The sequence below is a fragment of the Hyla sarda genome, chromosome 11 (genome assembly GCF_029499605.1).
Source record: "Hyla sarda isolate aHylSar1 chromosome 11, aHylSar1.hap1, whole genome shotgun sequence".
NCBI lineage: Eukaryota > Metazoa > Chordata > Amphibia > Anura > Hylidae > Hyla > Hyla sarda.
This window is the reverse complement of record NC_079199.1, coordinates 76218131-76242426: the sequence shown is the minus strand read 5'-3', so window position 1 is coordinate 76242426 and position 24296 is coordinate 76218131. Positions and strand designations below refer to the sequence as shown.

The following is a 24296-nucleotide window of genomic DNA, read 5'->3' as shown; positions in this document are numbered from 1 at the left end:
GGTACGTGCAAAACCAAACAGAAAGGAGGAGACTCAGAGGCTGCCATCCCTCCCAGCCTGTATGCGCGCCTGTATGCGCGCTCCCGACATTGAGCGCAGAATACAGCAAGATGGGCGGAAGTGGTGGCCGGCGAGGCTTCAGATGACGTCACGCCCGCCCGCCCGCCGACTTCCTGCAATCGTGAGAAGGAGTGGAAAAAGGTATTGTTCTAATGTTTTAAGAGGATAAAAAAAACAGGGATAGATGTAGACAGTGTGAGGGAAAGATGGGGAGGGGGAATATGGACATTTTAGTTGAGGATAGCTACTCTTTAAGAGCACATACCTCAGCTCTTCAATAAAATAATTTTATATATATATATATATATATATATATATATATATATATATATACATACCGTATTTATCGGCGTATAACACGCACTTTTTAGGCTAAAATTTTTAGCCTAAAGTCTATGTGCGTGTTATACGCCGATACACCCCCAGGAAAGGCAGGGGGAGAGAGGCCGTCGCTGCCCGCTTCTCTCCCCCTGCCTTTCCTGGGGTCTAGAGCCCTGCTGCCGGCCCTTCTCACCCCCTAGAGCCCTGCCGCCGACAGCCAGGGGGAGAGAAGGGGCAGCAGCACCCATTGCCGGCGCCGCTGCCCCGTTGCCTCCCCCCATCCCCGGTGGCATAATTACCTGTTGCCGGAGTCGGGTCCACGCTGCTGCAGGCCTCCGGCGTGCGTCCCTGGCGTCGTTGCTATGCGCTGCACGGCGCGTCGCACTGACGTCATGCGCCGCGCCATGCATAGCAACAACGCAGGGGACGCGCGCCGGAGGCCTGCAGCAGCGCGGACCCGACCCAGGTAATTATGGGGATGGGGGGAGGCAACGGGGCAGCGGCGCCGGCAATGGGTGCCGCTGCCCCTTCTTTCCCCCTGGCTGTCGGCGCTGCTTCTCTCCCCCTGGCTATCGGCGCCGGCACCGATAGTCAGGAGGACAGAACGGGCAGCGGCGCCGATAGCCAGGGGGTGAGAAGGGCCGGCAGCAGCGCTCTAGACCCCAGGAAAGGCAGGGGGAGAGAAGCGGGCAGCGACGGCCTCTCTCCCCCTGCCTTTCCTGGGGGTTTATCGGGGTATACACGCGCACACACGCACCCTCATTTTACCATGGATATTTGGGTAAAAAACTTTTTTTACCCAAATATCCTTGGTAAAATGAGGGTGCGTGTTATAGGCCGGTGCGTGGTATACCCCGATAAATACGGTATATATATATATAGATAGATAGATTTAAAAAAAAGTCAGTTCTGTTATGGTGAATATATTTATTGTGTGATTGACAATTGATTGGTAATAAAGGTTTTTTCAATCAAAAATCTGTTCTTATCAGTTTAATATCTGATACGTCCCCTATTTGGGGACCATAAATTAAATGGATTTTTGAGAATGGGAGCCGATTTGGAAACTTGCTTCCGTCGCCCAATGCATTGACCCGATATGGCAGTATCTTCGGGTACAGTGCACCACCCCATTCCAGTGTTAAAAAAGACAGATTCTTATTTAATCCTCTGTGGGTGCTGCTGCAGCTGTTGCCTGCCTTGTCATGTCAGTCAGTCTGGCTGCAGAAGGTGCCGCTGCTGTCCAGACCCAGTACTGCTGAATGGCCTCCTTAATTGGATAAGCTCATCGTATCCTCACAAAAAAAAAAAAAGAGTTCCACAATTAGAGACCACAATAATGAGTTGCACTGACTGGTTTATGAACGTCTATCCATTTGGCGTTTTACTGACCATGTTTGCACACTGATTGATGTCATAAAAAATAAAAAAATAATAATAATACTAATCTAGCACACCTGTGCAGGTTTGACATGACATGAAACGTAGCTGTCTTGCAGGTGGTGCTGAAGCCTGTTAAATGATGTGAGGGTCTCATGGTTATTCACAAGGGTGCGTCATTGCTGTTGCTTGACCATGCATTGGTTCTGTGGTCAGTGAATGATAAAAACAAAATTTGCCATCCATTGATTGATGAGAAATCAGCCATGAGGCATTTGTTTTTAGAAACTGCTGCTCACAACCAATGTTGCAATGGAGTGTCTCCATCTGCTGGTGGTATTGGATAAGCATTAGTGCTATGATGGGGTCTGAAGAAGAAGAAGAAGATGGAAAAAAATTAATAAAAAAAAGAAAGAAAGAGAGAGAGAGAGACTGACTGAGTGAGTGGGTAAGAGAGAGAGTGAGTGAGTGAGAGTGAATGAGTGATTGAGTGAGTAATTGAGTGAGTGAGAGAGAGAACAAATGAATTAAAGTGAGTGAGTGAGTGAGAATGAATGAAAGTCTGAATGACAGAAAGAAAAAAGTATGAAGAAAGAAGTATGAAGAAAATAAAATGTATATGGAGTTGCAAACATGAGTGCAATCTACAAAGCTGTTGAGGCTGGTCCTCATGGGAGGATTGTTGCACCCAGGACCTTTAGTTCTATTAAATTTCATTCAATGCCACTGCCAGGTGTAAACAGCAGAAGAACCAGAAGCACCAACAGCACGACCATGGGTTGTCAGATTACCCTGATTCAGCAAAGAGTCCAAAAGGATGCAGGTGAATACTGTTTATTTTCAATTTCTCGTTACAGTTGGTTTGATTCCGTGTCCGGACAGCCAGGGAGGTGGCTACAGGCAACAAAGGTAGGCGTGTTGTTTTCATATGCAGATCTTAACCCCTTAAGGATGGAGGGCGTGCCCATACGCCCCCGTTTCAAAGTCCTTAAGGACTGGGGGTGTATGGATACGCCCGTGGGAATTTCGGTCCCCGCCGCTAGCCGTCGGGGACCGGACCGAGATGCCTGCTGAAATCTTTCAGCAGGCATCCTGTGAAAATGCCTAGTAGGGTCCTGAGAACCCCCCATGTCGGCCATGGCGGCAAATCGACGTTTGTGGCAATTCCGGGCTGATCGGGTCTCTGATGACCCGATTGCCCGGAAAATAGGGATGAAAGGATTTGTCAGTGACAGCCCCAATCCTCCTAAGGGATAGGAGCGAGGTGGCAGTGGTGCCATCCCCCCCTATCCCCTGCCATTAGTAATGACTACTGACCAATGGCAGTTAAAGGCGGAGGGGTTACCATGGAAATTCCCCACTCTGCCCGCCCCTGGATGTCAGGCAGAGAGGGGGGGGGGGAGAAGATGGTGGCGGTACCTGGGGGTTTGCCCCCCCCCCCTCCATGCGAATGTACAGGGTACATTCACAAGGGGCGGGGGTTTACAGTTAGTCTCTCGCTGCAAGCTAGAGATGCAGGAAATTTTCTGCTGCAGCTCAAACTCCCAGCAGGAAACTCGCTGTAATCCCCCGGCAGTCTGAATGTACCCTAAAAACACTACCTATAAACATACCCATACACAGTCCCCCCCCCCAATAAAAATGAGAAACCTCTGGTATGGCACGGTTTCTAAAACGTAGTCTCCAGCTGTTGCAAAACAACAACTCCCAGTATTGCCAGACAGCCATTGACTGTCCAGGCATGCTGGGAGTTTTGCAACAGCTGGAGGCACTCTGTTTGCGAAACACTGCCGTAAGGTAATTTTGGTATCCGAGGCAAGTCTAACTCTTGCATCCGTAATTTAGGCCTTAAATGCGCATGGCGCTCTCTCACTTTACCGTACACGGTAAAAATTGCCCAACAAATTTTGGGGGTCTTTTTCTCCTTTTACAGCGGTTCTGACATAAACGCACAAAAATAAATACCCACATGTGACCCCATTTTGGAAACTACACCCCTCACGGAATGTAAGAAGGGGTATAGTGAGCTTTAACACCCCACAGGTGTTTGACAAATTTTCATTAAAGTTGGACGTGAAAATGAAAAATTTTATTTTCTTCACTAAAATGCTGGTGTTTTCCCAAATTTTTCATTTTCACAAGGAGTAATAGGAAAAAAAGCCATTGATGGCTGGGAAATATTGGAACATGGAGGTATGCATCTTTGATGTCCACTGAAGAAAGATATTCCCCTTGTTCCATGGATGCCACTACCGAACGGAGGGATTCCAATCGGAAGTGGCGGATGAGAAGATGAAGGTTGAGACGCTTGAGGTCCAGGATTGGCCGCACAGAACCGCCCTTCTTGGGGACCACAAAAAGATTGGAATAGAAACCCCAAAAACTTTCCCTTGGAGGAACGGGGACAATAACTCCCTGGAGAAGCAGGGACCGGAGAGCCTCCCGAAACTATTTCGCCAGAGAAGGAGACCGGGGGTCCCGGGACTGAAAAAAACGATCCCTCGGGAGGGAGGCAAATTCCATTCGGTATCCGTTGGACACCACGTCCCTGACCAAAGAGTCCTGAATGTGTGTGGTCCAGATGTCTCGAAAAAGTAAGAGACGACCTCCCACCCGAGAAAAATCTGCGGGTGGGGGCATCACTTCATGCGGAAGTGGGTTTGCGTTTGCCCGATTTGGCCGCAAAAGGCCGGAACGGTTGGTGTCCAACTTCCAAGACGGGCAAGCCCGGAATGAGGGAGCCTTCTTGTCCCGCGAAGGCGCCTGCCTATACCCCTTATTAGGGCCAAAAGTCCGAAAGGACTGAAAGGAAGAGGACTTCCTCTGGGAAGTAGAGCGAGCCTTATTTTGAGGCAACAAGGAACTCTTGCCCCCCGTCGCCTCAGAGATAATCTCGTCAAGGCGCTTGCCAAAAAGACGGGCACCAGTAAAAGGAAGCTCGGTGAGAGACCTTTTGGAAGCAGCATCCGCATCCCAAGCCTTAAGCCACATGGAACGGAGGAGGGCCGCCAGGTGACCCACAGAAAAGGCAGCACAACGGGCTGACTGCATGGAAGCTGTGCACAGAAAGTCCCCAGCTTTAGAGCATTGGAGAACCAAAGCAGACAGATCCTCTGGGGGGATCCCGCCTGGATACCCTGACGGAGTTTTGAGCAACACACCGATAGGGCCTTGGACACCCAAGCCGAGGCGAAGGTGGGAAGCAGAGAAGAGCCTGCTGCTTCAGAGGCAAACTTCGCTAAGGACTCCACCTTCTTGTCCGTCGAATCCTTGAAAGCAGCCATATCTGCTAGCGACAGTGTAGTAGCCTTAGAGAGGTGGGAAATTGGTGGATCCACCAAGGGAGGGGAAACCACCTTAGAGGCAAGGTCCTTGTCGAATGGGTAACGCACACCTGAACCTTCTTCATTCCCGGGAGCCTCTTGTCCGGATGTTTCCATGCAGATTCCAGAAGGGTGTCAAATTCAGCGTGAGAGCTGAACCTTTGAGGTGCCAGTTTAGCATGATGAAAAGATACTTCAGGAGTCACATCCGAAGATCCTGGGTCCTCTAAGTGAAAGGTGTCTCTTATGGCCGCAACCAATGAGTTCACCATTTCAACTGTATCCGAGCGGTCCTCCGAGTCAGATGCCGATTCGAAAGCCTCATCCACCAGTTCACCAGGAGAATGTGAACAAGTGGAGGCAGCCCTGGAGGGGGGCGACCATGACCGGGTACGCGACTCTTGCGAGGCAGAGTGGCGATTCCGGGAACGTCCTCTGGAGGAGCGACGTTTGTGACCAGATGACACGGGGGGCGGGACCCACGAGGGGAGCACCCACGTCTACCTGAAGACTCAATGGAAGAGTCAGAAGATACACCCCTAGTACGCCTGTGAGAGGGTGAAGTATGTGGAGAAGAGGAGCGGGGCCCTTTAGAGGGTTGGCACAGGGCAGACCTCTTCAAGGCAGACACCACGTCACGAGAAGCCTCAGCCACCGAACGGGAGACTTGAGTCAAGTCAGCCCATATACTGGGATAGGGAAGAAACCCAGGCTGGAGGGGCGGCCGAATCCACCAGAACTGAGAGAGCATCCGAGGGTACCAGGGGGTCTGGGGCAGCAGAGGAGCAGGCAGAGCAAGTGGGTTCAGCAGAACCAGGCATTTTGGAATTACAGTTCTTACAGACCAAATAGGAAACTAACGCTCCAGTTGTCTGTTTAGAGGGAGGAACAGTTCTGGGTACGAACATAATGAAAAAAGAACTCTCTCACCCGAGTCTGTGTCCCCTGTGGCGGCTGCTGTGAGGAGAACTCCGCTCTGTGTAGATAGAGAGGGAGAAACAGGCCAGCCAATAGCCAGAGAGGGGCGTGCCTGGAGCAGGGGCCCTGTCTGATTGGCCTCTGCCACCGAAAATCGCACGCACGGCGGTGATTGGAGGACAATCCGCGCCTCCAGTGAGCTCCGGCGGCCCTGTGGGCGGAGCTATAGCGCCCCGGCCGCCGAGAAGAACAATAGTAATGGCGCCCGCTCCTTGCCCCAGGCGCACATGTCAGCCGCATATGCGCCCACGGGGAAGTGAGCGGGCGATACACATATTCGCCGACAGTCGTCTGTTGCCGAAAGCGAAAGTAAGTCGGCGCTTCATGCGCCCGAACAGTAAAAGCGCCGCGGCTGTCAGCCACATAGTAAGCGCCGCGGCTGTCAGCCGCATAGTATAACACACACACACATGTGCATAATAATAAAGTAAACCATTCATTCCCAATATGCCATTGCTCGCCCCTTTTTAAGAATAAAAGATAGAGCCCCTAACACAGGCCAGCCCCATGGACCCTGAAAGGTGGGCCAAAAAATGAGGGTCTCCAGAGGTTGCAAGTCAGCACCTAAAGGGAGAAGAATATATACTCACCTCAATCAGTAGTACTTACCTAATGGAGTCTTCTGTGAGGTCTTCAGTCAGCTTTCTGTTACCTGCATCACGCTGAGCTACCATGTGCGAGCAAAGCGAGCAGGGAATAGGGGGACCCGGACCCATGAGGTACAACCCCAGACGCTGACCGTTGGCGAGAGGGGGTGAACAGCGCATATACACAATGTCTGTGCCCCCTCAATCACAATGAGGAAACAGTGAGCCGCAGTTCCTGAGTCCCCACCTGAAAACATGAAAGAAAACGGAATAAAAAACTAACACATACCCTAACTAGGAAAAATAAGAAACAGAAGACCTGGTCTGGAGAATTCCAGACCATGTCCACCTCCTTCAGACACTAAGCTAAAACTGATTAGCTCAGGGCCTAGAGGCGGGTATATCCTGCTGGGAGGAGCCGACTTTTTTTGTTGCCATAGTGTCATACCTCCTAGAGACAGCAGCATACACCCATGGTCTGTGTCCCCCAATGGAGCCGATAGAGAAAATCTAATTTTCCATTTTTACACCCAACTTCAACGCAAAGTCGCCAAACACATGTGGGGTGTTGAGGCTCACTATACCCCTTGTTACATTCCTTGAGGGGTGTAGTTTCCAAAATAGTATGCCATATGTTTTTTTTTGTTCTGGCACCATGGGGGCTTCCTAAATGCAACATGGCCCCAAAAACCATGACAGCAAAATTTGTTTAAAAAAATCCTACAGTTGCTCTTTCCCTCTTGAGCCATCTTGTGAGCCCACAAAGCACTTTATGTCAACATATGATGTATTTACGTACTCGAGAGAAATTGAGCTACAAATTTTGGGGGGCTTTTTCTCCTTTTACCACTTTTAAAAATGAAAAAAATGGGGCTACAAGAATATGTTAGTGTAAAAAATGCAGATTTTGATTTTTCTCCTCCACTTTGCTGCAATTCTTGTGAAAGACCTAAAGGGTTAACACACTTTTTAAATGTCATTTTGAAAACTGTGAGGGGTGTAGTTTCTACAATGGGGTCATTTATGGGGTATTTCTCACAGAATGGCCCCTCAAATCCAGTTCAAACTTAACTGGTCTTTGAAAAATTCAGATTTTAACATTTTCATGAAAATTTAGAAAATTGCTGCTATACTTTGAAGCCCTCTGTTACGCCTAGCGCTCCAGGTCCCCGCTCCTCCCCGGAGCGCTCACGGCATTTCTCTCCCTGCAGCGCCCTGGTCAGTCCCGCTGACCGGGAGCGCTGCACTGACATGGCCGTCGGGGATGCGATTCGCACAGCGGGACGCGCCCGCTCGCGAGTCGCATCCCAGGTCACTTACCCGTCCCGGTCCCCTGCTGTCATGTGCTGGCGCGCGCGGCTCCGCTCTCTAGGGCGCGCGCGCGCCAGCTCTCTGAGACTTAAAGGGCCAGTGCACCAATGATTGGTGCCTGGCCCAATTAGCTTAATTGGCTTCCACATGCTCCCAGACTATATCTGCTCACTGCCCCTGCACTCCCTTGCCGGATCTTGTTGCCTTGTGCCAGTGAAAGCGTTTAGTGTTGTCCTAGCCTGTGTTACCTGAACCCTTGCTATCCATCTTGACTACGAACCTTGCCGCCTGTCCCGACCTTCTGCTACGTCTGACCTTGCCTCTGCCTAGTCCTTCTGTCCCACGCCTTCTCAGCAGTCAGCGAGGTTGAGCCGTTGCTAGTGGATACGACCTGGTTGCTACTGCCGCAGCAAGACCATCCCGCTTTGCGGCGGGCTCTGGTGAACACCAGTAGCCTCTTAGAACCGGTCCACCAGCACGGTCCACGCCAATCCCTCGCTGACACAGAGGATCCACTACCTGTGAGCCGAATCGTGACACCCTCTAATGTCTTCAAAAAGTAAAAAATTGGTAAATTTTATGATGCCAACATAAATTAGACATATTGGGGGACATTTAATAATCTAGTCTATTCTGGGTATGCTAATAGACCAGCGTATGTGGTAGTTTCCTGTCTATTGTGCTCCTAATTTATCAAAGGTCTCACAGCCCTTGATAAATTCTGTGCTCAGACTTCAGGGTCTACAGCTTAAACTGCATTTAGACCTGCTCCAACATGGTCTGACATTTCAGCGTATTTTGGGCAGATGCGACTTGTCGCACAAAAGTCGCACTTGATAAATTTAGCACCAATGCATTTTCCAATGCATTTCTGTCTAAAATAGACTTGCATGCATCATGTTCTAAAATTCCTCTAGAGCAAAAGTTGCAGAAAAGTCGCACATATTTAGACTGCGACTTTCTGTGCGACAAATTTAGACAGGAAAAATCAGTCTAAATCCTTTGATAAATCTCCCCCATTGTGTTTGTGAATCAATATAAAATGTATTTGGAATATCCATTTTCCTTACAAGCAGAGAGTTTCAAAGTTAGAAAAATGCTAAATTTTCATGTCATTTTGTGATGCAAGTAACGACAAAAATTTACCGATATGTTAAAGTAGAATATGTCACGAAAACCTACACTAGCTAAATCCCCTAGGAATCTCTGGGCCGACTTATTAATGAACAACCTACTTGGGGAAATAAATCCCCTCAGGATTAACCCTGACTAAAGATCCCCTAAAAATTTACTTTTATTAATGCTTCTTTAAAATATTTCTTGACTTGTGTAATTCACATTTCTTGCCACAAGATGGCAGTGGTGTTTTAAAATATTGAACGCTGTGCACAGCTAACTCCAAGATAGCTTCGGAAATAGTTTTTCATGATATAAAACGTAATCCTCCCTTCCTTTAAAGTAAGGGAGGATTATGTTTTAATAATAACGCTGTGCCAGTGTCCCAGTTTAGTTAGTAACTCCCGTGCCCGAGCTGCAGCAGGGCACCGGAACTAACTAGATAGAAGAGTCTAAATACCAGTCTGTCTGACAGACACTGAGCAATTTCAATAGTACGGAGTTAGCTGTGCACAGCGTTCAAGATTTTAAAACACCACTGCCATCTTGTGGCAAGAAATGTGAATTACACAATTACAGGGGTTCCTGTAAAAGCCAGGGTATGGATTGCATTGCTTATTGCTCCATCAGAGTGGAATGGACTCCTGTCCTTCTTTTAAGCAATGATGTGGATTTAGCCTGTGCTGTATGTACGGGTGGCTGACTGCCACCCACCCAGAGAGTGTATGGGAGACTGCCTGCCTCCCTCCTTTCCTATGCATGGGAGGCCGCCTGCCAGCCTTCCTTTCTTCCCTATAAGTAGTGTGAGTGCTCATGAAGGGGGCATGGTTGGTTCCACCCCTTTACCGGTTATCACCTCTGGGCCTTTTGGCTAAGATCAAGTGTAAAAAAAGGGCTTGCGATAGACCGCATCCTTGTGCACGGTATTTTGTGTGAATACTTGCACTTGGGTGACTTGAGAGCACATACCTCAGCTCTTCAATAAAATAAAAGAATATATATATATATATATATATATATATATATATATATATATAAACAAAGTCCCGAAATCACAGCACCAGTCAGGTCATGGATCTTGAAATACTGGATTATTTTATTCTTCCCCACAGCAAATGCGTGGGGACCTTCACTACAGCCAAGATCGCAGCCATTGCAGCCATCCTCTTATATATTATTATTTTTTCTAATATATGCCCTCATTCATGTCATCTAGAAATAAAATATCAGTTGCATGATAATTTGATGTCAGCATTTACTGTTGTACTATTCAAACATGATTTGCTAGGTTACAAGTGTTTGGTTACAATGCGCATGCACAGCCGGCCGGCTGGATCGCGATATGTCCAGTGTGATAACACGATCGTCGGACCCGTTTGCGCAGCCGCAGAACACAAATGGTGACTAGTGTGGGTAAGGGCATTACGCGCACCTGATCAGCACACATTACTGTGAGCGATCGAGAGCGGAAGTGATGCGCTGATACGTAGGAACTTTTCCGACGCATGCGCAGTCGCTTTGTATACAAACAAGAATGAGAACGGAGATGGCAGCGATCGGCATGTTCTGGGTGCGATCGAGTTATATATTTGGCTGATACTGAAGGTACCTATATAACACTATATAGCACTGTAAGTCATATGGCACAGGGCACTTTATATGTGTATTGATTGTATTGTATATAGACGGATGCTATGTCAACTTGACATCACTGTGATTAACAGAGCATTGCTCCAATTAAATTTAAATAGAGGTGCGTTTTTAGATAATTATACATTTGTATCACATGAGTTGTAGCCAATGAAATGTATCTGTGATATATATATATATATATATATATATATATGCACATTTTGTATTTGTATTATGCTTGATAAAGGCTACTACTGCCAAAACGTTGCATTTGCTGTGGGGAAGAATAAAATAATCCAGTATTTCAAGATCCATGACCTGACTGGTGCTGTGATTTCGGGACTTTGTATATATATATATATATATATATATATATATATATATATATATATATATATATATACATATATATATATATATATATATATATTGTTAACAGTGTTTCCCAACCAGGGTGCCTCCAGCTGTTTAGGCTATTTGGGCATGCTGGGATTGGTAGTTTTGTAATAGCTGGGGGCATCCTGGTTGGGAAACACTGATTTATGCATGTGTGTGTATATATCAATGTTTCGCAACCAGGGTGCCTCCAGCTGTTGGAATACTACAAATCCCAGCATGCTGAGAGTTGTAGTTTTGCAACAGCTGGATACGCTCTGGTTGGGAAATATATATATATATATATATATATATATATACATATATATATATATATATATATTTTTTTTTTCTTTCTTTCCTATGATATATACATATATATACACACACACACACGCACAGTAGTGTTTTTCAGGGGGTGTAATCTAAACCTCCCTCTCCGGTGTGTCCAACAATCCAGCGTCAAAATTAAGACGCTGGATGATTTTGAACTGTCCCATTCAAATAAATGGGATCAGTTCTAGCATTAGTTTCCCTCCAGTGCACGCCTGACATATGTGAACCCGGCCTCATTCGATCTGCAGGGTGCCAGTGTATAGTTGGTATCTACCACTACAGTATATGTTATTGTATGTCAGAATATTGGTCTTTTTATCGTGGTTTTTAATTTGGAATAATATAGCGGTATTGTGTGTCTAGCAAATATTGTGTGTCTACAAGCTTTGTGGCTTGTGCTCCTGATCATTTAACCCTTTCAGGACTCAGCGTTTTTCCGTTTTTGCACTTTTGTTTTTTCCTCCCCACCTTCTAAAAACCATAACGCTTTCAGTTTTCCACCTACAGACCCCTACAAGGGCTTGTTTTATGCACTACCAATTTTACTTTGTAAAGACATCAGTCATTCACAATAAAATCTAACTTGTTTGGCTTTTGCGGCCCCACTTTTAATTTGCCCAGTGCCACAATAAATCTAAAACTGGTCCTGAGTGTATGTGTATGGCTGTGTGTGTGTATATAGGGGCAGTGTATGTGTATGAGGCTATGTATATGGTATGGGGCTGTGTATGTGTGTATATAGGGGCAGTATATGTGTATGGTGCAGTGTATGTGTATGAGGCAGTATATATGTGGGCTGTGTATGTGTGTGTACATAGGGGCAGTGTATGGGGGGCAGTGCATGTGAGTATATGGGGGCAGTACATGTGTATGGGGCAGTGTATATGGGGGCTGTGTATGTGTGTGTAGATGGGGGCAGTGTATGTGTATGGGGCAGTGTATTTTGTATGGGGCTGTGTATGTGTGTATATGGGGGCTCTGTATGTGTGTGTATATGGGGGCAGTGTATGTGTATGGGAGCAGTGCATGTGTATGGGGCAGTGTAGGTGAGTATATGGGGGCTGTGTATGCGAGTATATTTGTATGGGTGTATGTGTAAGTGTATGGATGGGGCAGTGTATGTGTATGGGGGCAGTGTATGTGTATGGGGCAGTGTATATGGTACAGGGCTGTATGTGTGTGTGGGGGGGACTGTGTTTGTGTGTATGGTGGACTGTGTGTGGGAGCTGTGTCTAAGTGTGTGTATATAGGGGCAGTGTATATGGTATGGGGCTGTTTTTGTGTATGGGGGCTGTGTATGTGTGTATATGGTGGCTGTGTATGTGTATGGGGGCAGTGTATGTGTATGGGACTGTGTGTGTATGGGGTTGTGTACGTGTGTGTGTTTATAGGGGCAGGTTTTTGTTACAGTGTATTATCAGAATGATAACCCCTTAAGAACATTGGGGGAGATATATAAAGACCTGTGCAGAGGAAAAGTGGAGCACTTGCCCATAGCAACCAATCAGATCGCTGCTTTCATTTTCAGAGGCCTTTTAAAAAAATAAACAAGCGATCTGATTGGTTGCTATGGGCAACTGGTCAACTTATCCTCTGCACAGGTTTTAAAAAATCTCCCCCATTGGATGTAAATATACATCTTGGTGCCCTGGTACTTAAAGAAGTACTCTGGTGCAGAGTTTTCCTGCTCCGTCCTGCCCGGGCTGCAAAAAAAATGAAAATAAACCATCTCTCACCTTCCTAGGTTCCAGCGGAGCGCCACTACAGCTGATGGGTCCTCCGGTCCATCTTATTCATACTTCCGTGTGAACGAATCGTCACATGGCGCCATGTGACGCTTCGTTACACCCGGAAGTATGAAGAGGATGGACCGGAGGACCGATCAGCTGTAGTGGCGCTCCGCGGGAACCCAGGAAGGTGAGAGATGGTTTATTTTCATTTTTTTTTTGCAGCCCGGGCAGGACGGAGCAGGAATACTGCCCCAGAGTACTCCTTTAAAAGGGTACTCCTCCTCTAGACATCTTATCCTCTATCCAAAGGATATGGGATAAGATGTCTGATCGCAGGGGTCCCGCCATTGGGGACCCCTGCGATCTCGGCGGCGGCCGCTGTCATCACTGCACAGAGCAAACTTGCTCTGTGCTTAATGACTGGCGATACAGGGGCCGGAGTATCATGACTTCACAGCTTTGGTTCTTGTGATGTCATGGCCCGTCCCCTAAATGCAAGTCTATGGTAGGGGGCTTGACGGCGGAACGTGACCTTGCGAGGGGCCGGGGGTGTATTAGAAATCTTGGGTGAGTTTCTACACTTTTTTTTCCAGGACTTGACCCCTGGGGCAGTGTATGTGTATGGGGCATTCCTGGGGGCCCAAAGCAGCTAGCCCTTTAGCCCCACCGGTCCACTGCGCTGCAGCCAGGGACGGTTTTTCCTATAAGGCACTTTTCATGGGGGCAGCAATCCCGACCGCTGAACACCCCCCCTCCCCCCTCCTGTGACGGCGGCTTCAGGACTGTGCGCATCATTATGAGTCCCCACAGTCACAGATGACTCATACAGCCGGGCCCCCAACTGTGAGCCGCTCCTGCCATCAGTGGAGATCCAGGGGAGGGGAAATATACCTGCTCTGTTGTGTCCTATGTGTATGTGTATGGCTGTGTGTGTGTATATAGGGGCAGTGTATGTGTATGAGGCTATGTATATGGTATGGGGCTGTGTATGTGTGTATATAGGGGCAGTATATGTGTATGGTGCAGTGTATGTGTATGGGGCAGTGTATATGGGGGCTGTGTATGTGTGTGTAGATGGGGGCAGTGTATGTGTATGGGGCAGTGTATTTTGTATGGGGCTGTGTATGTGTGTATATGGGGGCTCTGTATGTGTGTGTATATGGGGGCAGTGTATGTGTATGGGAGCAGTGCATGTGTATGGGGCAGTGTAGGTGAGTATATGGGGGCTGTGTATGCGAGTATATTTGTATGGGTGTATGTGTAAGTGTATGGGGCAGTGTGTATGGTATGGGGCAGTGTATGTGTATGGGGGCAGTGTATGTGTATGGGGCAGTGTATATGGTACAGGGCTGTATGTCTGTGTGGGGGGGACTGTGTTTGTGTGTATGGTGGACTGTGTGTGGGAGCTGTGTCTAAGTGTGTGTGTATATAGGGGCAGTGTATATGGTATGGGGCTGTTTTTGTGTGTGGGGGCTGTGTATGTGTGTATATGGTGGCTGTGTATGTGTATGGGGGCAGTGTATGTGTATGGGACTGTGTGTGTATGGGGTTGTGTACGTGTGTGTGTTTATAGGGGCAGTGTATGTGTGTATGGGGTTGTGTACGTGTGTGTATATAGGGGCAGTATATGTGTATGGGGCAGTGCATATGTATGGGGCTGTGTGTAAGGTATGGGGGCAGTGTATGTGTATGGGACAGTGTATGTCGTCAGTTTATGTGTATGGGGCAGTGTATGTGTATGGGGGCAGTGTATGTGTATGGGGCAGTGTATGTGTATGGGGCAGTGTGTATGGTATGGGGCAGTGTATGAGTATGGGGGCAGTGTATGAGTATGGGGGAAGTGTCTGTGTATGGGGGCAGTGTATGTGTATGGGGGCAGTGTATGTGTATGAGGGGGCATTGTATTCTTATGGGGGGCATTGTATGTGTATGGGGGCAGTGTATGGTATGGGGCAGTGTATGTGTATGGGTGCAGTGTATGTGTATGGGGCAGTGTATGGTATGGGGCAGTGTGTATGGTATGGGGCAGTGTATGTGTATGGGGCAGTGTATGTGTATGGTGCAGTGTGTATGGCATGGGGCAGTGTATGTGTATGGGGCAGTGTATGTGTATGGGGGCTGTGTATGGGGGCAGTGTGTATGGTATGGGGTAGTGTATGTGTATGGGGCAGTGTATGTGTATGAGGGGGCATTGTATTCTTATGGGGGGCATTGTATGTGTATGGGGGCAGTGTATGGTATGGGGCAGTGTATGTGTATGGGTGCAGTGTATGTGTATGGGGCAGTGTATGGTATGGGGCAGTGTGTATGGTATGGGGCAGTGTATGTGTATGGGGCAGTGTATGTGTATGGTGCAGTGTGTATGGCATGGGGCAGTGTATGTGTATGGGGCAGTGTATGTGTATGGGGGCTGTGTATGGGGGCAGTGTGTATGGTATGGGGTAGTGTATGTGTATGGGGTCTGTGTATGGGGGCAGTGTGTATGGTATGGGGCAGTGTATTTGTATGGGGCAGTGTATGTGTATGGGGGCTGTGTATGGGGGCAGTGTGTATGGTATGGGGCAGTGTATGTGTATGGGGCAGTGTATGTGTATGGGGGCTGTGTATGGGGGCAGTGTGTATGGTATGGGGCAGTGTATGTGTATGGGGGCAGTGTATGTGTATGGGGGCAGTGTATGTGTATGGGGCAGTGTATGTGTATGGGTGCAGTGTATGTGTATGGGGCAGTTTATGGTATGTGGCAGTGTGTATGGTATGGGGCAGTGTATGTGTATGGGGCAGTGTATGTGTATGGTGCAGTGTGTATGGTATGGGGCAGTGTGTGTGTATGGGGGCAGTGTGTATGGTATGGGGCAGTGTATGTGTATGGGGGCAGTGCAGGGCTCGAGTCCTGCAGGAACAGCGTTACTTTGCATTTTCCACAGGAGGAATGCTGTTCCTTACATTAGTCCTGCAGGACCGACCTCTCTGTTCTCACCCTCCCTCCGTCTCCTCCCCTGGCCCAGACTGCTAGATGCTGGAGATGTAGGACCTGTGATGATGTCACCATCACATGTTGGGGCGGAGCTTAGCTGTGGTGGAGAGGGAAGATTGTGGTTGAAGGACCTGTGTGATGCTGTGGAGGAGGCGGGGCGGAGCTGGAGGAGACATGTCACCCCAGTAAGGTAATTACATGGAAGATTTGTTACAGTGTGTCACCCCAGTAGTAAAGTGATTACAGGAGGAGGAGGTTTGTTACAGTGTGTCACCCCAGTAGTAAGGATATTACATGATGATGAGGTTTGTTACAGTGTGTCACCCCAGTAGTAAGGTAATTTCATGAGGAGGAGGTTTGTTACAGTGTGTCACCCCAGTAGTAAGGAGATTACATGAGGAGGAGATTTGTCACAGTGTGTCACCCCAGTAGTAAGGAGATTACATGAGGAGGGGGTTTGTTACAGTGTGTCACCCCAGTAGTAAGGTAATTACATGATGAGGAGGTTTGTTACAGTGTGTCACCCCAGTAGTAAGGAGATTACATGAGGAGGAGGTTTGTTACAGTGTGTCACCCCAGTAATAAGGTGATTACATGAGGAGGAGGTTTGTTACAGTGTGTCACCCCAGTAGTAAGGTGATTACATGAGGAGGAGGTTTGTTACAGTGTGTCACCCCAGTAGTAAGGTGATTACATGAGGAGGAGGTTTGTTACAGTGTCACCCAGTAGTAAGGTGATTACATGAGGAGGAGGTTTGTTACAGTGTGTCACCCCAGTAGTAAGGTGATTACATGAGGAGGAGGCTTGTTACAGTGTGTCACCCCAATTCTAAGAAGATTACATGAGGAGGTTTCTTACAGTGTGTTATCATGATGATAGGGACATAAGGAGGTTTTTGTTACAGTGTATTATCAGAATGATAACCCCTTAAGAACATTGGGGGAGATATATAAAGACCTGTGCAGAGGAAAAGTGGAGCACTTGCCCATAGCAACCAATCAGATCGCTGCTTTCATTTTCAGAGGCCTTTTAAAAAAATAAACAAGCGATCTGATTGGTTGCTATGGGCAACTGGTCAACTTATCCTCTGCACAGGTTTTAATAAATCTCCCCCATTGGATGTAAATATACATCTTGGCGCCCTGGTACTTAAAGAAGTACTCTGGTGCAGAGTTTTCCTGCTCCGTCCTGCCCGGGCTGCAAAAAAAATGAAAATAAACCATCTCTCACCTTCCTGGGTTCCCGCGGAGCGCCACTACAGCTGATGGGTCCTCCGGTCCATCTTATTCATACTTCCGTGTGAACGAATCGTCACATGGCGCTCAGCCTATTATGGGCCGAGGCAGAACATCGCGGCGGCGATAGGCTGAGCGCCATGTGACGCTTCGTTACACCCGGAAGTATGAAGAGGATGGACCGGAGGACCGATCAGCTGTAGTGGCGCTCCGCGGGAACCCAGGAAGGTGAGAGATGGTTTATTTTCATTTTTTTTTGCAGCCCGGGCAGGACGGAGCAGGAATACTGCCCCAGAGTACTCCTTTAAAAGGGTACTCCTCCTCTAGACATCTTATCCTCTATCCAAAGGATATGGGATAAGATGTCTGATCGCAGGGGTCCCGCCATTGGGGACCCCTGCGATCTCGGCTGTGCCCCCCCCCCCCATCTTGGGTGAGTTCCTACACTTTTTTTTCCAGGACTTGACCCCTGGGGCAGTGTATGTGTATGGGGCATTCCTGGGGGCCCAAAGCAGCTAGCCCTTTAGCCCCACCGGTCCACTGCGCTGCAGCCAGGGACGGTTTTTCCTATAAGGCACTTTTCATGGGGGCAGCAATCCCGACCGCTGAACACCCCTCCCCCCCCTCCTGTGACAGGCACCGCGGTGGCCGGCGGCTTCAGGACTGTGCGCATCATTATGAGTCCCCACAGTCACAGATGACTCATACAGCCGGGCCCCCAACTGTGAGCCGCTCCTGCCATCAGTGGAGATCCAGGGGAGGGGAAATATACCTGCTCTGTTGTGTCCTATGTGTACACATATGGACCCCTTCACTGCCTTCCTATAGCAGTGTTTCCCAAGCAGTGTGCATCCAGCTGTTGAAAACCACAGCTCCCAGCATGCCCAGATAGCCAAAAGCTGTCTGGATATGCTGGGAGTTGTAGTTTTGCTATATCTGTATGCACCTGCTTGGGAAACACTGCCATACACACAGCGATCTCAACCTCCAGCTCAGCTCCTCCCCTGCTGGTCATGTGATCATAGACTCATACGGAGGCCTGCTGGGGTCAGAGGAAGGACCAGAGTGCAAGTGAACAGTGGATGATGGCATGACAGGCAGGTTACATAGGTAACACTATAAATACTGTGCCCTGACCCCTGCCAATCCTCACCCCATTGTGAGTTCTAACCCTGTACTGTGTATATCCCTCTACTATGACATCACTGTGTGTATTATCTCTGTATGGTGACATCACTGTGTGTATTATCCCTGTACTGTGACATCACTGTGTGCAGTTTCCCTGTACTGTGACATCACTGTGTGTATTATCCCTGTACTGTGACATCACTGTGTGCAGTTTCCCTGTACTGTGACATCACTGTGTGTATTATCCCTGTACTGTGACGTCACTGTGTGTATTATCTCTGTATGGTGACATCACTGTGTGTATTATCCCTGTACTGTGACATCACTGTGTGCAGTTTCCCTGTACTATGACATCACTGTGTGTATTATCCCTGTACTGTGACATCACTGTGTGCAGTTTCCCTGTACTATGACATCACTGTGTGTATTATCCCTGTACTGTGACATCACTGTGTGCAGTTTCCCTGTACTGTGACATCACTGTGAGTATTATCCCTCTACTGTGACATCATCATGTGTATTATCCCTGTACTGTGACCTCAGTGGGGGAGATTTATCAAAACCTGTGCAGAGGAAAAGTTGCCCAGTTGCCCATAGCAACCAATCAGATCGCTTCTTTCATTTTTAACAAGGCCTCTGCAAAATGAAAGAAGCGATCTGATTGGTTGCTATGGGCAACTGGTCAACTTTTCCTTTGCACAGGTTTTGATAAATCTCCCCCAATGTGTGTATTATCTCTGTACGGTGACATCACTGTGTGTATTATCCCTGTACTGTGACATCACTGTTTGTATTATCCCTGTACTGTGACATCACTGTGTGCATTATCACTGTACTGTGACATCACTGTGTGCATTATACTGTACTGTGACATCACTGTGTGTATTATCCCTCTACTGTGACATCATCGTGTGTATTATCCCTGTACTGTGACCTCAATGTGTGTATTATCTCTGTACGGTGACATCACTGTGTGTATTATCCCTGTACTGTGACATCACTGTGTGTATTATCCCTGTACTGTGACATCACTGTGTGTATAATCCCTGTACTGTGACCTCAATGTGTGTATTATCTCTGTACGGTGACATCACTGTGTGTATTATCCTTGCACTGTGACATCACTGTGTGTATTATCCCTGTACTGTGACATCACTGTTTGTATTATCCCTGTATTGTGACATCACTGTATATATTATCCCTGTATTGTGACATTATTGGGTGTTTCATCGCTGTACTGTGACATCACTGTGCGTATTACCCCTGCACAGGTCAGGAGGCATTATCACTATATGTGAGGGTGAGGTATGCTGTATCATATAAGGTTTAATGTATGACAAGGTTATATTCAGAGGCGCAGTATGTAATAGTATCATATTCAGAGAGTGCAGTATGTGGTAGGGTAATATATATAGGGGATACAATCTGTGGCAGTATTATACTCAGAGGGTATAGTGTGTGGTATTATTATATTCCAAAGGTACATTGTGCAGTAGTATCATTCAGAGGGTACAATGTGCAGTAGTATCATATTCAGAGAGCACAGTGTGTGGTAGTGTTATATATAGAGGATACAATCTGTGGCAGTATTATACTCAGAGGGTATAGTGTGTTGTATTATTATATTCCAAAGGTACATTGTGCAGTAGTATCATTCAGAGGGTACAATGTGCAGTAGTATCATATTCAGAGAGCGCAGTGTGCAGTAGTATATTCAGAGAGTGCAGTGTGCAGTAGTATCATATTCAGAGAGCAGAGTGTGCAGTAGTATCATATTCAGAGAGTGCAGTGTGCAGTAGTATCATATTCAGAGAGCAGAGTGTGCAGTAGTATTATATTCAGAGAGTACAGTGTGTGCCAGGTTTATATTCAGAGAGCAGAGTGTGCAGTAGTATTATATTCAGAGAGTACAGTGTGTGCCAGGTTTATATTCAGAGAGCAGAGTGTGCAGTAGTATTATATTCAGAGAGTACAGTGTGTGCCAGGTTTCTTTTCAGAGAGCGCAGTGTGCAGTAGTATTATATTCAGAGAGTGCAGTGTGTGCCAGGTTTATTTTCAGAGAGCGTAGTGTGCAGTAGTATTATATTCAGAGAGTGCAGTGTGCAGTAGTATCATATTCAGAGAGTGCAGTGTGCAGTAGTATCATATTCAGAGAGCACAGTGTGCAGTAGTATTATATTCAGAGAGTACAGTGTGTGCCAGGTTTATTTTCAGAGAGCGCAGTGTGCAGTAGTATTATATTCAGAGAGTGCAGTGTGCAGTAGTATCATATTCAGAGAGTGCAGTGTGCAGTAGTATCATATTCAGAGAGCAGAGTGTGCAGTAGTTTAATATTCAGAGAGTACAGTGTGTGCCAGGTTTATATTCAGAGAGCACAGTGTGCAGTAGTATTATATTCAGAGAGCGCAGTGTGCCGTAGTATTATATTCAGAGAGTGCAGTGTGCAGTAGTATCATATTCAGAGAGTGCAGTGTGCAGTAGTATCATATTCAGAGAGCAGAGTGTGCAGTAGTTTAATATTCAGAGAGTACAGTGTGTGCCAGGTTTATATTCAGAGAGCAGAGTGTGCAGTAGTATTATATTCAGAGAGTACAGTGTGTGCCAGGTTTATATTCAGAGAGCACAGTGTGCAGTAGTATTATATTCAGAGAGTACAGTGTGTGCCAGGTTTATATTCAGAGAGCACAGTGTGCAGTAGTATTATATTCAGAGAGTACAGTGTGTGCCAGGTTTATTTTCAGAGAGCGCAGTGTTCAGTAGTATTATATTTAGATAGCACAGTGTGTAGTAGTATTATATATCTTGAGGGTACAGTGTGCGATTGTATTCTATTCAGAGGATAAAGTGTGTGGTAGTATTATTTTCAGAGAAGTCCGAGTTTGGCAGCATTATATTAATTATCATTTTCATGTAGAGGATCAGACTCCGCTGACAAAGTAATTGTCACAATTCGGCTGGCTGGAAGTGGATCCTCTGTGTCAGCAAGGGATTGGCGTGGACCGTGTCGGTGGACCGGTTCTAAGATGCTACTGGTATTCACCAGAGCCCGCCGAAAAGCGGGATGGTCTTGCTGCGGCGGTAGCAACCAGGTCGTATCCACCGGCAACGGCTCAACCTCGCTGACTGCTGAGAAGGCGTGGAACAGAAGGACTAGGCAGAGGCAAGGTCAGATGTAGCAGAAGGTCGGGGCAGGCGGCAAGGTTCGTAGTCAATGTGGATAGCAGAAGATCTGGAACACAGGCTTTGGACAACACTAAACGCTTTCACTGGCACAAGGCAACAAGATCTGGCAAGGAAGTGCAGGGGAAGTGAGGTAATATAGCCAGGGAGCAGGTGGATGCTAATTAGGCTAATTGGGCCAGGCACCAATCATTGGTGCGCTGGCCCTTTAAATCTTAGAGAGCTGGCGCGCGCGCGCCCTAAGGAGCGGGGCCGCGCGTGCCAGGACATGACAGCCGGGGGCCGGGACAGGTGAGTGACTTGGGATGCGATTCGCGAGCGGGCGCGTCCCGCTATGCAAATCGCATCCCCGCCGGCAATGTCAGTGCAGCGCTCCCGGTCAGCGGGTCTGACCGGGGCGCTGCAGAGAGAGGAACGCCCCAAGCGCTCCGGGGAGGAGCAGGGACCCGGAGCGCTCGGCGTAACAGTAATGAACCAATGCCATCTGGGCGTCAAGTTCTGCAAAGAGAAGATTTAGCTGGACCCAGTGGTATGTACCATCTGAATTAGATAAGGGAAGACTATAGAGAAGACGTCACCTGTAGTCACTGATGTCATTGTGTATTCTCCTCACTATAGAGAAGACGTCACCTGTAGTCACTGATGTCATTGTGTATTCTCCTCACTATGAGAAAGGTGCAGGAAAAAAGTTGTGATCTTCTGTGGCGCTGCCTGTTTGAGATCGAGATGCAAGTTCAGTCACATATGGTAGAATCTTAATTATTGGGCCTGGAGTGCTGCAGATTTTCTGTGTATGTATGTATGTATGTGTATATATATATATATATATATATATATATATATATACACACACACACACACACATAAAACGTCGTCCTCTAGGAAACAGCACCCAACACGAAGTCCAGGTATTATGCAGACTGACACGGACCTATCAGGTGAGTCCAACTCTTTCAGACAGCAGTTGATTGGACTCAGTATGATTAGGGGAGGATCTGGCATCACTACTTAAATCGCAGGTAGGCACATAACAACATGGCCACCAGCGGTTTTCACCTTACTGCTCTCCATCCGCCATCATGGGATTGTCCATTTACTCCATATCGCCCCTCTATCTGTCCCCTGAAGAACTGAGGGGGTGAAACGCGTAGGGACTACAGTCCTCCGGTCCTCTAGCAGCCTTGATAAGTATCCCACTGATCTTTCTCTTGTGCATATTCACAGCGGCTAATCTGTGTTGTGTATGACTTTACATTTGGATTTATGGGGTTTCAAAAGTCATCTAATTGAAATCCATGTTGATTTGTATATCATTTTTTGTCGCCTATGACAACCAGAAGTTGCCATCAATGTCTGCTGTTGTTGTTTATAGTAACTAAGCATTCTAGCTCTGTGTTGAGAACAATGATTTTGGAGCAGTGGTGCCATTTCTTACCTGCCATGGCTATGACAGGTAGATATTTATGTGTCTGTTAGATATCTTTGCTATATCCTAGCCTCAACTATATGTGTTACAGTGCATCAGAGTACTACCATTTAAACCTGTGTTATCCTGACAGACACAAATACTGGTACATAGCCTAGTGCTCTATAATTTGAGTCATACACTATACACATTGGGAAATTTATATGAACACCACAGTGGGGCACTACTTGCTATATAACATCTTTTACCGCAAGTTAGGGTAACCTCCCTGTCCACCAAGTCAGATAGGGCGCCCCAGTGAGACAGTGAGCCACTTTCCTAATTGTCTCCTAAATAGGGTCTCTAGGGTACATCAGGGAAGGTTCCGGAGCGGGGCCGCCCTTATCAGGGCGTACACTCCGCCTAGGTTGAGGCCTAGAGCAGGGTGATCACCTAGGGTCAGGATAGCCATAGGGGCACTCTACATCTAGCCCTTGCTACCCCCAGGTCCCACCCGTACCTACCCTACCCTTATTCCCATCCTTTATTTTAGGACACTTTGTCTATATTGATTCCATGATCTATATTTACCCCAATACTGCTGCCGGACCCGGGGACTGTGTTGTTGCTTTTTCTGTCTATAAGTCTGCAATAGGTCAACTTATCATAGTTGCAGTGCAGCGAAAAGTGGTCTGTATGACCAAGATATAACCGAAATTGTCCTTTTTGGTTGGATGTACGATAATTAGGTACAAGGCCAGAATTGTTATATGTTGTTTTTGATGGTCTATATTTTAGAGTGATTTATTAAAAGTAAAGTTTTAATGTTTTCTGTGATTTATATTATGCAGACTACAAGCATTGCTTGAAAAAGGCTTGCTAGCCGAAACATCGCACTTTATGCTCTGATGCAAATAAAAACCTTGTAGCCTGCATAATACCTGGACTTCGTGTTGGGTGCTGTTTCCTAGAGGAGGCAGTTTTATGGGGATCCAGTGTGGCATACTGGGGGACACTTTGCACCGCACTAGAAGCCGTCCTGTGCTCGAATTTTCACGGTGATTCATATATACATATATATATATATATATATATATATATATATATATATATATACACATATACACACCATTGTTTCTCAGGGTGCCCCAAGCAGTTGCAAAACTGCAATTGGGCATGGTGGGAGTTGTAGTTTTGCAACAGCTGGAGGCACACTGGTTGGGAA

General features: G+C 47.2%; 1 non-coding gene across 1 annotated transcript; it reads left to right on the top strand.

The window, feature by feature from the left end:
* The first annotated feature begins 1325 nt into the window (after window positions 1-1325).
* LOC130296165 (U2 spliceosomal RNA) lies at window positions 1326-1512 on the top strand. The gene has a single exon (XR_008849152.1). It is a non-coding gene; the product is annotated as a U2 spliceosomal RNA (small nuclear RNA).
* The last annotated feature ends 22784 nt before the right edge of the window (window positions 1513-24296 follow it).